Genomic DNA, 16305 nt, shown 5'->3' on the forward strand with positions numbered 1-16305 from the left:
CTACACTCACTATGTGCTGTTTTTGTTATGATGTCATACAAAGTTTCTTTGTGTTTGAATAACGATTAGCGATTACTAATTTTTGAGTTATGAATGATCGTTTAGATACGGTTAAATCCGTACCAACACAAATATTATGCTTAACTTCGGATGTAATTTTAACACAATTTTGAGACCTCGAAGCAATTATCGAAACTACAAACACTATTTTTTGATTATGCTTCAAGCTGTTGCGGATGCAAATTTCAGAAATGTTGAATAGAAAACGTATTACTAAATATTATTGTAATTTTCACTCATGCTTAAGTGAATGCTGAAAGCATACATTAAAAATGTAAAAATTGTGAATCTACAGATGTTCTACGTAAATTATATTTTATTGAAATATTCTTACCTTAGGCTATGATATCGACATGCGGTTGATGAATGAGACCGGACCGAGGGAGGGGTTGATCTCTCAGGTCTATATTAATAACGCGAACAATGGATTGTGTTTGATTTTGAAAACGTGTTAATATTATTTAAAGGTTTTTGTATGTAATTTATTTGACTTTATTACATCGATGACTGTTTCTAACTGACATTTAGTAATAATAATTAAACGACACTGTGAAATTAGAAACAGTTTTAATAATATCGATGTTTTCAGGTTGAATGTTGGACTTGAAAGATTTTTCTATCAGTTTTGACAAGTTTGAGTGTTTAAAATTGAGCTGATTGGTTGGGTTGGGTCGCTGTATTTTTAAAATATAGTTCTTAATGACAGTATCCCAGACCTGATGACCATACGTCTATATAGGCTTTGGGATGGACTAATACAGAAGAAATACATTTGTGACTTTGTCCAAAAGTGTTTTCCCCAGGTTGAAAGATTGTTTTACTTGTCGACATGCCCCTCGGTTTACTGTGAAGGTGACCTGTGCAGATTTTTTACCATTTACTTTGATTCACCATCGCTTAGTTCATTCACCCAGTTTGAGAATGTGCTTTACAAGATGGTAAGCGATTTGGAGATCCTTTTGTGAGGCCAAGCTAACAGTATCGTCATCGTAGATGCCATGTAAACCTCGTATAGGTAGAAGATTGGGTTGATATTCCTGTAGGACAAAGAATAACCTCTTCTTCAAATATAATCGCAGTAGGGAATACTATTGGTTAGATAGTTACTTTCTAAATTTAGTGAATAAGCCATAATGTCACACTTTATCAAAATCCTGCGAGATATCCAAGAATGTCGCCGTGTAATAGCTTTTTCCATTGTACTGGGAAGTATTCGAGTCGAAGCATGGCATTAAAAATGTAGGTAATGGACTCGATTCTCATCATGTACTTGATTCAATATTTGCCCTGGAATAAGATCATAACCAGGTACTTTTCTAGATTTCAAATTTATAATCACACCGAGAAGATGAAATGTTTGTCATATAAGGTTGAAAGACTGAAGTTAGATACTCCGCAATTGTGCGAACCTTGTCTTCATCTTTTCTTGCCTATTGCCCATTTTGCATTCTGATCGGGTGATTCATATTACGTTGATATTTTGATTTGTTACGGGATCACCCATAAATATGTTATGTAGCAAAAAAGTTGAGGCAGACTTTCTTTAATTGATGCTTGCGCTGAGAACTTTACCTATTTGTCAGACAGGAAGCCGCTGTTCTTACCATGTTGTCTGGTCTCTTGTCTTTTCTTCTGATCAAGTTCACACCATTTTCTTGCGAATTCCGCTCTCGACGGTTTTATCTTAAAGTTGCTTTAGTGAAGTTATTGTCATTGTTTTCGATGACCCACTTGGTCAGTGAGATTATAGGTCTGCTACTTCTCGGTCTAGTTCCCCACCGAAGTCTCCTACCTTCTTCTTATTTTGACCTCTGAGTTACACTAACCAATTTTGCAAAAGTGTTCATCTCTTAGGTTCGGACAATTTAATGGGAGTCGAACCACGTACCTACTGCAAATAAATAGCTATCATCCAAAACAATCTTAGATAACGGAAGAGATACGGTAGATACGCACTGCGCTAGCAATATTAAAATTGGGTCTGGAAGACCTAATAGCGCTCCTAAAGAAAATCTTTCAGCTAAGTACTGGAAAATTGACGTGATATTTTAGTTAATCTTATATTTAAACCATGTAAGGAAGCTCACTTACTTGATCTGCTTAACTTTAGTACCAAGGTGTCCAAATCACAAATTTATGATTGTTTTATTTTTATGTATCTTGAATAGTTAGTATAACACTGATCATCGAACTTTACCTCTATGCTAACCAAGATGGAACATTTAATAAACGAACGTAAGATGTAAATCACCCTATTATAAGAATATTGTAAAGCTAACATAAGATACATTTGCATTTTACCCTTTTCTCGTTTCAATTCCTTCACATATCTGCAATTTTTTCCATCGGCAGGACACGAATATATTTTAATGTTGTTTTTCACATTTCACACATCAATTAGCAGATATATTTTCAGGAATAACCTTTAACATTAATAGGAATACGTACTGAGCCAAACGCGATTGCGTTATTGCGTCCCGATAATAATACATTTTAATAAGAATAAAATTCGTTTAAACACAAAGCCGTTTTGACTTGAGGCGATTTATTGTTCGCTTTTGAATCGCTTTGAAACGCTACATCATAATTTAGATGCATGCGCGAATGTGTGCTTTTGAATGGTATTCCTATTTCCTATGTGAGCTAACAAAGTTTTCGTGAAAATAGAGTTTTGCAGGTTAATGAATGTCCAAAGGTTAACGAATTTAATTTTTAATGACAATCTTTATGACATTTTTGAATTATTTTGGCGTGGTGCCCTTTTAGAAAAAATTAATGGCTCTGAAGTTAATAAAAATTTTACGGAAAATAACATGTTTGTACCCGGATAAAAGATATATTATTAATAATTCAAGCTTTTTTGGTTGATTTATTAGCCTGTAAAACTTTAGCTGAAAATTTAAAAACTAATGGCCAGAAGGTTCTATGCAGAAATAACCAATCTGGATGTTTTTCAGAAAGTTATTGCTCATTTCTAATAGTATCGATGATTCTTAATATTAGCATCATATATCATTGTTAATATCAGTTTCTTTACTTTTCTATAAATATATTGCACAGTATAAATCTTATTGCGCCATATTATGACCTATAGTTGCTAAGCCATACTTGTAATACTAGTCTTGTATCTCCCAAAGAGGTGACAACTTTCAAAAATACAGCAGCTGAAAATAAAATTATGTTTTTAATGAGCAGAATTATTGTGAAATGGTAACCACCAAGATAGAAATATAAACAATGCTATAAAAACTGTGTAACATGTAAGGTCGAAATGAAAGTTCGTTGTTGCATGAAAGTTCATTTTGTATTAAGCTGAAAAGATTTTCTCATATGTTTCAGAAATATAACTGCGAATTATAACTCTAATATATGTATAATATCGATTACTGAAATATGATTCATGACAATACTCTAACACGAAGATATCAGAAAAAAAGACGAACCCATTCTACAATTTAAAGTTCTACTTTAACTTAAACTGATATTAGTGTGATGATAATTTATACCTGTAAAAAATTTATAAAGATTCCATGCAAATCCATCCAAATCATATCATTCAATACGTTTTTTTCAGTTTCTACAATTTAAAAGCAACATGTATTCATATCAGTTTTAAAATATTTTGTACAATATCAATATCCACAAAAAGTATTAAACAAACATTTTAAACTAATTCTAAAAATCAATCCTGTTTAAACCCCTATTTTTTTATCTTTAAACCTTTTTCACGTTAAAACACAAACTTGAATCCTGGATCCCGCAATATTAATTAAAGCAAATCCGTTGTTTGTTGTTGGGATTTCGATGGCAAATGGGTAAAATTGAGCCGTTTTCCAGTAGAGTGGCGAACGTTGGGGCGGTGTAGAGGGGTTACTGCGGCGACTGACGGCAAACCACCCGCGTTTGTTCATCGGGCACCGAGGAGGGTGGACGGACTGTAATTAAAAGGTTAATCAGAGCTAAAACAACGCGGATTTATATTGTTTCCCATAATAAAAGTCCATTAGCGTTCTAGACACAAAACCCATTGTGAATTCACCTACAGACCAGACAATGAATGTCCGTCCTCCAAAGCGACGCGTCGCGACGGACTGCTGGTTTAAAAAAATGCCGATGCTTGAATGTGTGTGTAATGTGTACGTAGTCTGTGTTAAAAGCTCCACGGATACGTAGCGCGCTCATTAAAATTGAACGTAATATTACCGAAGCTTTTTTCGGAGTCGTTAAATCCGTCTACATTCGGGATTCATAAACGTGCGAATGGTCCATTTTCAACTTCACGGTACGTTAACTTTTACACGGAAATTGCTTAACGCACCCACATTATAAAATATTACAAGTTCCTTTATAAGATTAAAAAAAAAAAACAATGTTAATAGTAATCATAACTTATAAAAGAAAAGAATATGTTCTGTTTTAATTGAAATACCTCTATTTCAAACAATGAGAAGTAAGTTTCAAAACTTCCGATAAAACCAGTATGTTATTATAAATATTAATGTATTCGCAGAATTTGTAGGATTAGCAAACTGTACACCAGTAAGCAAAAAGTCTTCCTTTCTTTATTTACTCTGGACACAAATCTTAAACTCATTTTTAACGAAAGTATTAAAGAAATTTTTTAGTCGATAAAAAAAAGAACGTTGTGGACAAATACCAAAAGAATATATGAAAACTGTACCAATACGATTTTCTTATTTTGTGCAAAACATTTGTCAGAATATAGCTAAAGATTACTTTTCGAACAGTTAGTTAGTTCCCTTGTGGGGTATGATTTCACGAAATACGTCTTATATTTCTAAATTTATAGCGTAATCTATATCCTATTCCGGCACATGAATTGATTCTGTATTTCTAACACGTTTCGAGTTTTCCTTTGCCGAAAAATAAAGTAATTCAACTTTTTCTCAATTATAGGGCTTTTCATGTTTTATATTACTAGTCAATTCCAGCTCTCTTTTATGGGTACCAATATAAAGGTTTTCAAATATTCAGCTTAAAAGCAACTACCTTAATCTTCTTGATTATCTTGTCTGTTTTAATGAAAATACCTCTTTAGCAACCATAGTATCGATTTTATTTTTTAAGTCAATTCTAAATTTGCTTTAGCAATATGTGAATTTGCCATAAAGGGAACAAGTGGTTTATGATTATAAAACATTTCTATGAAAAATTGTTTATTTGGTTTAACTTCAAGATTCAAAAAGGTTAATGAATTTAATTAATTAATGTCGAGATCGATTTTTGAACGAATACAACATTTTCTCTTTAATTAATTCAGTCATTGTGTGCCTCAGTAAATCAAACCAGAACACCATCACTCTTTAAGATAACAGCAGATTTCTTGAAGATATTGATCACAAAGGAATACCTAACAGTAATCGTGATAAAATATTTCAAATTTCGGTTAGTATCATCGCGTACAACTTGTACTACGCAGTTTCATAGTGTAGGCTGGATCTGGTCTACTATGAGTATAGCTATAGACTTTACGATAAGAAAGTTGATAATGAATCTGTATGGTACTCCCATCAGTTGCTATTAGGCTAGAACAACATGTTGTTAAATTTAACTATTTTTCATTTATTGCTGAAGTATTTCAACATTTTTGATAATTTAATAACAAAAAATTTGTTGGTTTTTTAAATAAAGCCAATAAATTTCTTTAATTTAATAACTTATCTACTCCTCTGACCCTTTTTCTTTTCACTTTTTGTGTTTTTATCTTAACACTGCCATGTCACCATTGTGACTCTAAGGTTATGGTCAAATCCATTTTGCAGTGCAGTTATAAATTGCAATTTTCTTTTGCCTGAGGTTAGTGTAAATAAGTTCTCATGCCTCAGTAGATCACGGTAAGGTGATTCATAACTGCACTGCGAACTGGGAGGGACTGCAGCGTTAGATGAACAATGAAATCGTGATATAGATATAGTAGGAACCTCTACAGGAGCTAATGATTGCATTGCAGCCACAATCCATGTCACTTTAGATAACTGGCATCTGAAACTATCGAACTTTTTGTTTTTTTTTATCAATGTTACAAAGAATTCCATTATAGGAAACTAGATATTTACTCGAAGTGAATATAAATTATAGAATATTACATAAATTGTCTGCTCTTTTACATTGATGAGAAAAATCCTCATAATACAAGTTTAATAGATACGGAAATAATACGAAATACAGACAAAAAAATCTATTGTACCATTATTACGACTGTTTCCAAATCTAGTCAGTTTCGTAAATGTTTACAAAATTAAAACCGAATAGCACCAACTTCATCATTTAAGGATAAAATACAATAGGGAAGCAGGTTTAGAAAAGTGGAAAAAGAGATCGATTCCTGCTTAATTTCTGCTGACGCTTGATTTGGTTAGAACCTAATCTACCGTATGACACCTTCATGCCCTTGTCCGTTGGAATTCTTGCTTAATATATTAAACACGCAGCTTTAGGTAGTATGCCATCCATTGGTGATTTTGGGATTTTAATCCTACGTCTTTAGTATATCTTCTTTCCATCTGTAATAATCTTGCTATTATTGTTTGGATTGCCCAAACTCAAGTTTATTTTATTTTAATCTTAACGCTATTGTATGTATTTATCACCATTGTTTTTTTTTGTATTTTGCTGATACTGTTATAATCATTATTTTTCGTTAGAAGTCTGAGAACAATTTTCCAAAACATCTGTAGTTAGAAAATCGTCACCTATCCTTCCTGATAAACTTCATTCAAAGTTTGTAGAGTCAACCAATCACTTATTCTCAGCTTTATGAATTTCACTTATAATGATTTTCTCCATATTCTTATCCAATGATAGAAATAGAACAGAAATATTGAACGTAATATAGAATTAGATTTTGTTCATTCAGTGTTAGACAAAAGAATTTGTTTTTGACTGAATTTGGATAATGAGTTCGATAGAATCAGGAAGAGACTGTTAAAAACTAAGGAAGTTTCATGAAAACTGATTATTCGTAAATCGACTTCGCATTTTGGGGAACCGCCTTCTAGTCCTTTTTTTTGTGATGAAAGAAGCTTGAAAACTTGGATCAACGAAGACAACTAATTTTATACTTTCCGTTTTCGAATACATTTAATGGGTTGCGTTTTGTAGCTTCCCGTTTGGTGGAAACTAGAGAGACTTTTTTTACTTTGAAATTTTGAATGTTTTGTTTATTTTCTTCTATGTAAAGGAAGCTATAATGTGTTTTATTGGAAATATGCAATATACATGTCGAGTTGTACTTGTGTTATTTCTAAAAGTTCTTAAATTGAAATTACCAGCGTCACTCATATGTCAAAACTCCAAATCTTGAGTGAAGTCTCATTCCTTAAATTTTTCAATGAAATAAGTACGAAGGCTTTCATGGCCGGTGTTAATTGAACTAAAATTAGAATTAAAACTAGAACTAATACTAGAAATTTTCAGGTTTTGCCGTGCGTCCTTTAAGAAACAGTTTGACGTTTCTGAAGAAGGTTGCAACATGGCATCTGAAATGTCAAACTTTTTCTTAAAAGACACACGGCAAAACCCGAAAGTTTCTAGTGTTTGTTAAATTAATTGTCGATGTTGTTGATTTATAAGTTTTGCAATATTAACTCCTTTCTGGAAGTGTTACGCAATCTCGTCCATCTAATCATTATGACTAGTTGTTGTTTTTATGTCGATGGTAGAAAGGTCTTTTTTTTTTCTTTTTGTTATTCATTTGCATATCTCATATTGTCTACATTTATGAATACAAAAGATGCATTAAATCTTATGTTCATGTAAGTTTCAAAAACTGTTTCAAAGAACTTCAAAATTGCTAGCCAAGTCAGTATCGATTGACATCAAAAATTTATAAAATCACAGCTTAGTTGTTCATTTAAATTTCATTACTTAAAAATAATTTTTTGAATAACTTTTTTCTAAATGTTTGCAATTCACGGATATGAGTATAAATACGGTGATTATTTATATTTCTAATAACAACTCGATTGCAATTGATTATATGTTCCATTACGATTAATTAACATACCGTATTTACTTTCTAGATTTCGCGGTTTTCAATCTGATAATATCTAAAAACATGTTTAACCCATATTACTGCGTATAAACAGATAAAAAATAAAGTAAAACCGTACGTGCTTGTACCTTAATTTAACTGCAGTACATGCATTACACTTTGTTCATGAGGCAAGCTCAGAGTTTACTTAGTGGAATTGCTTTAAATTTCAAATTTAATCATGGCAAAGTGTGCAGTAGTACTAGATTTTCGCATCAGCGGTAAGTAGGTTAACTTTGCACTATCGTTTTATTAAAGAATTCATTCCTGAAATACTAGCGGAGCGCCTATATAGCGTACATTTATGAAACATAAAGTTTGCACTTAACGTACCGCACGTTGGCGTGCTGTGAAATATTTTATTTCAGGTGTATATCAGGAGAGAGGAAAAACCGGGAAAAGCCTTTTGGCTCGGATTGGAAGCATCATTTTTAGATTAGACCGCCAACTACGCTTTGATTATACACCCGCCTTCATCTATGCTAAAACATTTTCCTTGTATATAGTGATTGGTCAACGCCAGATTTGTTTTAAGATACCTTACAAAGAAGTGCGTTCGGCGAAATTTATTGACTGCATGGGCGGACAGTATATTTACATAATATCGGAATGAATGCAAAGAAACGCCTTTGTGAGTGTCTGTGCCATTCGTCATACCTGCTACAGATAAATTTCTTGATACAGTGAACGAATGATGTATTAGAGTGCCCACTCGTATAAAGACTCGTGAAGCTCAGTTTGAACCGTGTTAAAATAATTAATACAAATTGGATGCGTACCATAATTTACAATTTTACTCATTTAAATTCGATGAGAAAATATTTTAACAGGATTCATATTAAATTATTACAATCATTTTATGGGAAGACAATATAAATAACTAAATATCAATAAGACAATTTCACGTAAATTAAATTCCGTTCTAAAACTAATTACACCTTATAGGAAAGTATCTTATTCTGTAGCAATTACGTTATTTGTAACACTATATCAGACAATTTGACATTGTGTTAGCAGGTATATTTACGCCGCTGGTAAACTTAACGCGAAAGCTAGTTCAAACATGACTGTATGGTAACAGTGTCGAGGTGCCATTGTGCCCGAGAAATCTGTCCCACGGCAATCATTCCTGCTGTTGAAACTTGTATGATTTACAGGCGGCGATGCCTCCTCTTCACTATTCCAGGCCTGGAAGCGCTACGGAGACAAGTTATACGGCCCGATTATGTTGCACAGAAGGTCCAAAGCTAAATATCCCCTTTGTGACGAAGCTCACTGTAATTCGGACGAGCGTTACTAATTTTACTCCGGTGTGATGTTCAAAGAGATTATTTCGACTGATTTTAATGTCTCTCACAGTGTATATCTTATACGACTAGCATTCGTTGCATTAGTCTCGTTTGTGGATCAAGTTGAAAATGTTTCACTGTGTACAGGTTTCTAAAGTATTTTAATTTACTTTAATCTTTTACAAAATCATCATCCTGTTTTCTTGTTTCTAACGTCAAACTGTAAACTCGATTTAAACTAAAATTAATATGTGTCAGCTGGCGTCGTCATTTTGACATGCTCATCCCTGTTTCTCGCATGGCTTTATTGATAAAGGCAGGGTAAGCTCCTTTGGCGATGATCGACAGGACCAAGCGTGTTCCATTTACGGAAGGGTGTCACTTCATCGTTAGAGGGGTTGTTGTTTAGAAAGGCAAACTGTTTATTTTAAATTGCCGTTTAAGCTGGCACGTGGGGAATTAAATGATAATAGTGTTTAGGGTAGAAAAATTCGTACGCGCAGTTGTCTCCATTCTTTACTTACCTCAACGTCCCTACTAAGTTATCCCTAAGTAGTTCTTATAAGATGTCGTCGTCCCCTTTAAATGGAATAAGGACATGTCGTCGAAAATAGAATTAAATCGGGGACCGTTAAAATTACTCGCATTGTTAATTTTAAGGGTAAACCTAGTTTGCGTAACTGCTGAACTCTTAGCCTTCGTAATGTTTACTTTGGAAGTTGCAAATTAGTTGGCATTAAAGCAGTAAAGTAACGTAATGGTTGGGGGAAGTTGGCATGAGATAGAGTTCGTGAAACTAGATGTTTTTACATTAAAAGTTACAATTTATTCCACGGATTAAACAATACCCTAATCTACATTTCAATATTTACTCAAACAATCTGTTAGAAAATCAACAAGGTAGCTATTTGTTTTCTGTAAAACTCTTAACAATCCTCGCTTTCCTCGGTCTCATGTGGGTTTCGAGTGATACAAATAATCAAGGCGTATACATTTACGTCAAGTTATTCGACGTGTCCCTGTTTTAAAGAGACCAATATCGTTGGGCCGTTCAATTCTTAATCAAAGGCAGTTTGCGGTGGGTGTAAATTGCCCCGACCCTTTTCCAATTGGTTGGGACTACGTCCCATATGCAGATTGTTGTTATCTTGAATTCTCTTGTTATAGATATACGAAGTACTTTACGACATTGGTACAATCTGAATGGTGAATTGATAAAATTCGTTTTGGATACCGCTACATGTTTGTATCTCGCTTTCTCTGCATTGTATAACGTTAATATTGTGAAAGATTTACATGTACCTAATAAAATAAGATACTTTGATTAAAATTTTAAAAATATTTTATATTTTCAATTATAATCGAATAAAAAAACTAATACTTGTAAGCTTGTATTCGATTTAACATCTTACACATGAGCATTGTTACAAAGTGTGGAACATAATTCCATATTCATCTCTAATGTTATCTGCTTTAAAAACATATATTTTGTTTGTAAAAAGCATTATCACCCAACTCAACCAATCTATGAATGTAATCTGTCAATCTATAAAAAGTAAGATTTTATTGATCAACGTCGAAGCATACAGAGTGCTTTGTTGTGGCTACTTTACTTCTAATTTTCATAAAATTAAGATTTATTAACAACTTTATTTATATTTACTCAGCTGAATATCCAGTCTTATATTCTTCATACATCTCGAAGAATCGCCTTAATGCTCTCGAATCTTGAATGCGGGTAAGAACGACTCTATTAAGAATATTTCACCCCTCTACGTTACGATAGAGGATAGATCTGGGAATCAGACAGGATGGTTAGGTTCACTGAGTTCCTTTCTTTTCAATCTAATCTTGGAAAAAATAATAGAAGAGGTTAAACATCTAGACGAATACAAAATATACTTACAGCAGTGAACGACGATGATCTCTAAAGGTTCCTCCATAAATTTTGCGAAACATAAAAAAAATATAATATGAGGGTTTCCTCACACAAATCCAAAACTTCAGTGTCGTCTTCGATGATGCAAGCGGGAGATGGAAGGCAATGTCATAGAACAGGTGATGACCAGCAATTATCTGGGAGATGAAACTTCAAGCGATCGCAACTTGCAGAAGAAGGTGCAAAACCACCGACAGCAGGAACATTACCGAAGAGAACTAAGAAAAAGAAGATGTAGGTTTGTTATGAGGAGTTTTATAAACGTGCACGAAGCGCATCTTACAGCTGGTTATAACCGCTGAACTAGAATACTGAAAGAACTTAATCACAAATCTATATTTGTTATAAATAGCAAAAAATATTAATTTATTATGATATATCTAGACCATCTTACCAAATTTGTAATTCTACATCTTCTTTATATCAAACGGATTGAAGAAATAACTTATCAAGTACTTCAGGTATTCACTCTATTTGAAGCATGTTACATTCTGATAATGGGAGAGAATTTGTAAATTTTGTTATAGTAGAACTTTGTTCGATATGTAGTGATATCAAAATTGTCCATGACAAACCTTGGCATATCCAGTCAAATCATGATTACAATTTAGATGAAAACTTACATTTGCAGCAAGAGTTCCTGAGATTTATTTCATCAATGAAACACAGAGCTTGCCATGAAGACATCATACGACACAGTATTTGAATGTCCAATGAAATTGTACTAGTTCAAAACTACTCTCAAGAATTTGGAATTTGATGAAAATCTGAAGCGTCAGAAAATAACATCTCTAGTTCACAGTGTTAATATTGTTAATAACCGACAACGTTGGATATTCCATACATTCTTAACTTTATCCAGAAGAGTTAACTTCTACGTTTTCTTACGCCCGCCTTCGAAGAAAACCGTCTTGAATTATTTCAGCATCTCCATCTGTTACTACATGCCAATAGATAATAACGTTTTTTAAAGGCGAAAATGGTGTTGCAGATTGCGAATCTAATGCTGGAATCTGTAAGGATGGTATTAGCTTATTCACCAGTACACAAATTAGATATCATAGACAAAAATCAGGTCGAGTACAGTTTTAATACAACAGCAGCACAACTTACGCAGTTGTTTACTAGAAATTATTTTACTATAAGTGAAGAGAAATGTGTCACATTAGGAGATGTACCGTCAAAGAAGTTAGATTTCCAGCTGTGAGACGCTGGGCATCCGATAGACTTTGGAATTCGAAATGACACGACTTGGCTTGTACTATAATAAGTGATAATTAAATTTTAAACTTGTTATTTATATATTTAATCGTGTCTTATTGATTTTGCAAGAGTTTATTTATTACTTATATTATTTTAAACATTTACCTTGTTTAGGTTTTTGACACAAACATTGCTGCCAAATTTGATTTTCAAAGTTTCAAGTTAAATGGTCTACGTTTTGTAGTGACTTAAATAAACTTTATTAACATAAATTCAATAATTAACTTTTCTAGGAGTACAATTTATGGTAAAATTAAACAAATACAAGTATCGTCTACAAGCTATGATATGTTTGTATTTTTCTCGTAACTCCATCAACGTACCAGAAAACTGGACTTCTACCAACACAGAATGGGATATCCTAGAATTTGCCAATTTCAAATGATAAAAAATCACTACTCTATAAAATTCCGGTAACAACAGTAAATAGAATGAGAAGCTTACAACAATTTTATTAAAGATTGGATCTCCCCTTAAGAAAGATTTAAGATGTGCTTTCGCTGAATTAGTTTATCAACCCCTAAGTGGTTTAAGGGTGAATTTGTGAATATATTGCTACCATTGTTAGCAAAAATGTTAAAGAAGCAGGATTTTCTTGTTAACGTTCATTTGTGTTTATTTTTGACCTTGAATTAACATTTTGAGGATTGACTTCGTGAAAGAATTTATTATTGAGACAAAGAAAGATAGAATGACTTTAGAGAATAATTTATTATTTCAGCTTTCATACTTTGTGTAGTATGAAATAGTTATAACATGGGCAACTATTAACTCGTTTAATACATTCCCCGTCTGTAAAGTTAGGCCTTGTCCATAAAATAATTTTCCCCGATTCGCTCATCTGGAATAGTTAACTTACCAAACTTTAATATAAATATTTATTTCAAATCTGGAATAGTTTTGATAATAATATTTCAATATGATTTTGATAGCGATGGTTTAAATCATTTTAAGCGGAGAAAACGTGCCGAAAACACATGTTTGTACTGTTTTGTTATATGAGGGACTTTCAATGGAGTTTGATACTGGCCAAAAATTTTTGCCCCACTTCTTTACTTACCTCCCTAGAAAGTCTATGTAATCACCTCATACCTTCTTATAGTCATCATATCCAGCTGTTCTCGCCATATTGAGCGTAGATAGTGATTGTTATATATTATAATAAAAATAATAATACACATTTTTGGCTCTTTTCTTTTTGTAACTTACTAATAGCAGTTCACGAACGTTTCATCATTCAACATAATGATTTGTTATTAAAGTGTGGAGTTGGGTTGCTAGTTTCTCCGCAATTTTCCTGTCCCCGTAACACGCAAATGTGTCCAGTTTGACGTTCGTGGGGCAACACACCGGGGCAGACCGTGTGCCTCCCACACACCCACTGCCGCTGGTGTCATGGTGTTATTGATTGAGTCCGCGTCGGTTGAATTATATCGATCGCTCAATTACTGTCGACTTTTACGGTAACAAATTGGATTTATTAATAAACGGGGAGTATCGGGGGCTGTGGCTTATATGGCGACACAACGCTTTCTGTGTTGTGGAGAGCCTTCGTTAACATCTCAGAAGGGCGCGACAGTTGAGATTTAAGCGTCTTTGTAAACGCACGTTTGTAGGCGTATTATAGTGACTCACTCACAAATGAACGTGTTGTGGGAATTACGATTCTCTATTTATTACCAATTGATTTCTCTATTTGCAAATTTATTTGAATGTGAATATTGCAAATGTTTACGAATTAATCTTGTTATGGGTGTTTGTAATTAACGCGATAAATGAAAAAAAAAATTCTTCAGTATTTTAGGATTACAAGATTATATAAAAGATCAAAAGATTCGTCTTCGTAAATTATATATTCCGCTATCTATTTTGCACAGTTACAGTACGAGCGTGGTAATTAATTAGTGCTTCAGTCAGTCCACGAACAAAGAACCTGCAGCACCAGCAGCAAAAGCAGCAACAGCAGTAGCAACAAGGGTAGAGAAGCAACAAGACTTTCAGCGTGTGTAATTACCCGGAAGTATCAATTAAGCGAATCGAGCAATTTAAAACTAGAGTGGCGGGATTAACGGGACCGGTAAAAAGGCACCTGGTGGGGGCGTTGCACCCCCAGAGACATAAAGTAGGGCTTTATGCAGTCCAGGCTTTAATCTTCGCTTTTACGACTATAAATACATTTTATTTCCCTTGTGGGCAAAACTTAATACCGCCCGCTTTGCACAACTCCGGGACGGCTTCCGTTCCTTCCATTTGTGCCCTCTCGCTTTCTCCCTTTTCCCAATCCGCCCTTTCCCGTTTGCCACGTTTGTCCGTTCAACGTAGAAATTATAAAACCATTTTAATGTTTCACCGTTGCATTAGTTGCCGCGTCGACCACCCTAGAAAAGAATAAAAGAAGTATTCAATAAAATTCCTTTTTTGCCGCCGTCAGTACGATGTATGAACGCGCCTCCGGGCACTGTATTAGACCATGGTATGAACCACCAGTCCGTACAGCGAAATGCACTACGGAAAAGTTCCGGCGTGTTCGCAAGCTAAAGAGAAACGACGCAGCGCAGTAATTTTAATTTAACGAGATTATTTTGTAGTTACGAGTTGGCGAGCTTTGGAACCGTTTTGTTTACATTCTCTGGGCGGAGTTTGTGCGTTACCGCTCGAAGGCGTTATTAAAACTGTCCTCGTACAGTATGCAATAATCTCTTTCATCGTAGGTGCAGTACAACAAGTTTACACTCAAAGGGATTATTACTACTACACTTAACTATTCTATTATTCATTGTATGAAACAAAAATCATACCATTTTTGTTACTTCCATATATCTGATTATAGTGTTAAATAAAAAGTTGAAAATCATATAAAAGCTAAAACTACAGCACCATAACTAAATACTTTTTGAGGATAATTTGAGCTAATTTCAATGATTTAAACATTGACAAATTGCGAAAAACCCCATAGCATAAAACATGTTTGAACGTAATTCTTGTAGTAATAAAGGGATTGAAGATTTGTTGATAACATTAAATATCTATTGGTCTAATCGGTATAGAAGAAACACCCCGATGCTCTGGAAATTGTTAAACAGAATTCTTGATCTACTAAAGGATACGCTAGATTTCGCAGAAGAAATTACATGATGACATGTGTGGACAGATTTTTGTTAATTGTTCTAAATTGATTATGTTGCGAATCCAATAAGAGGTTTTGCTAGCTCCCAAAACCAGGATCACTCCCTCGATACGCCTCTTTTCTCGACAAGTTCTTGAAATTTCTACAAATGTGGTTAAAGGTCCCAATATCTGCAATATCTTCGCATCATCATCGCATTAGTATGATCACTAAAGAATCATAAAAACTACATTTTTAGATAGTTTAGAACTTCCATGCAATGTAGAAGGGATGACCACCCCTACATTTTTAAATAGCAACCCCTATCGAGCTTTACCTTATTATAAAGGTAATGGAAAAAGAAACACAACCCCATAAACCAAAACCCGTAATCTTAATTCTTTCAAGAATTATGAGGGGTTGACTACCAAATGGGAAAATGGGAATCGAAGGTGATTTCGAAAGAAGGTTGGATTTCTGTGAAATAGTACGTGAAAAATGTGATGTTGACAGAAATTTTCTTTTGAACGTTGTTTTCGTTGATGAGGAAGGCTCTTTCTCTAATAGGCACAATTGTCGTTATTGGAGTGACGAA

The 16305-nt window shown here is 33.8% G+C and overlaps 1 long non-coding RNA gene across 1 annotated transcript in view; it reads right to left on the reverse strand.

Annotated features, from left to right (window-relative positions):
* Positions 1-10791: 10791 nt before the first annotated feature.
* LOC111413818 (uncharacterized) overlaps positions 10792-16305 on the reverse strand; it is a 65490-nt gene continuing 59976 nt past the window's right edge. The window contains exons 2-3 of the long non-coding RNA XR_002706213.2: positions 11309-11559; positions 10792-11252 (exon numbers count right to left, since the gene is read on the reverse strand). This is a non-coding gene — a long non-coding RNA (uncharacterized lncRNA). The remainder of the gene's footprint in view (positions 11253-11308; positions 11560-16305) is intronic.

The sequence above is a fragment of the Onthophagus taurus genome, chromosome 1, assembly GCF_036711975.1.
Source record: "Onthophagus taurus isolate NC chromosome 1, IU_Otau_3.0, whole genome shotgun sequence".
NCBI classification, from domain to species: Eukaryota; Metazoa; Arthropoda; class Insecta; order Coleoptera; family Scarabaeidae; genus Onthophagus; species Onthophagus taurus.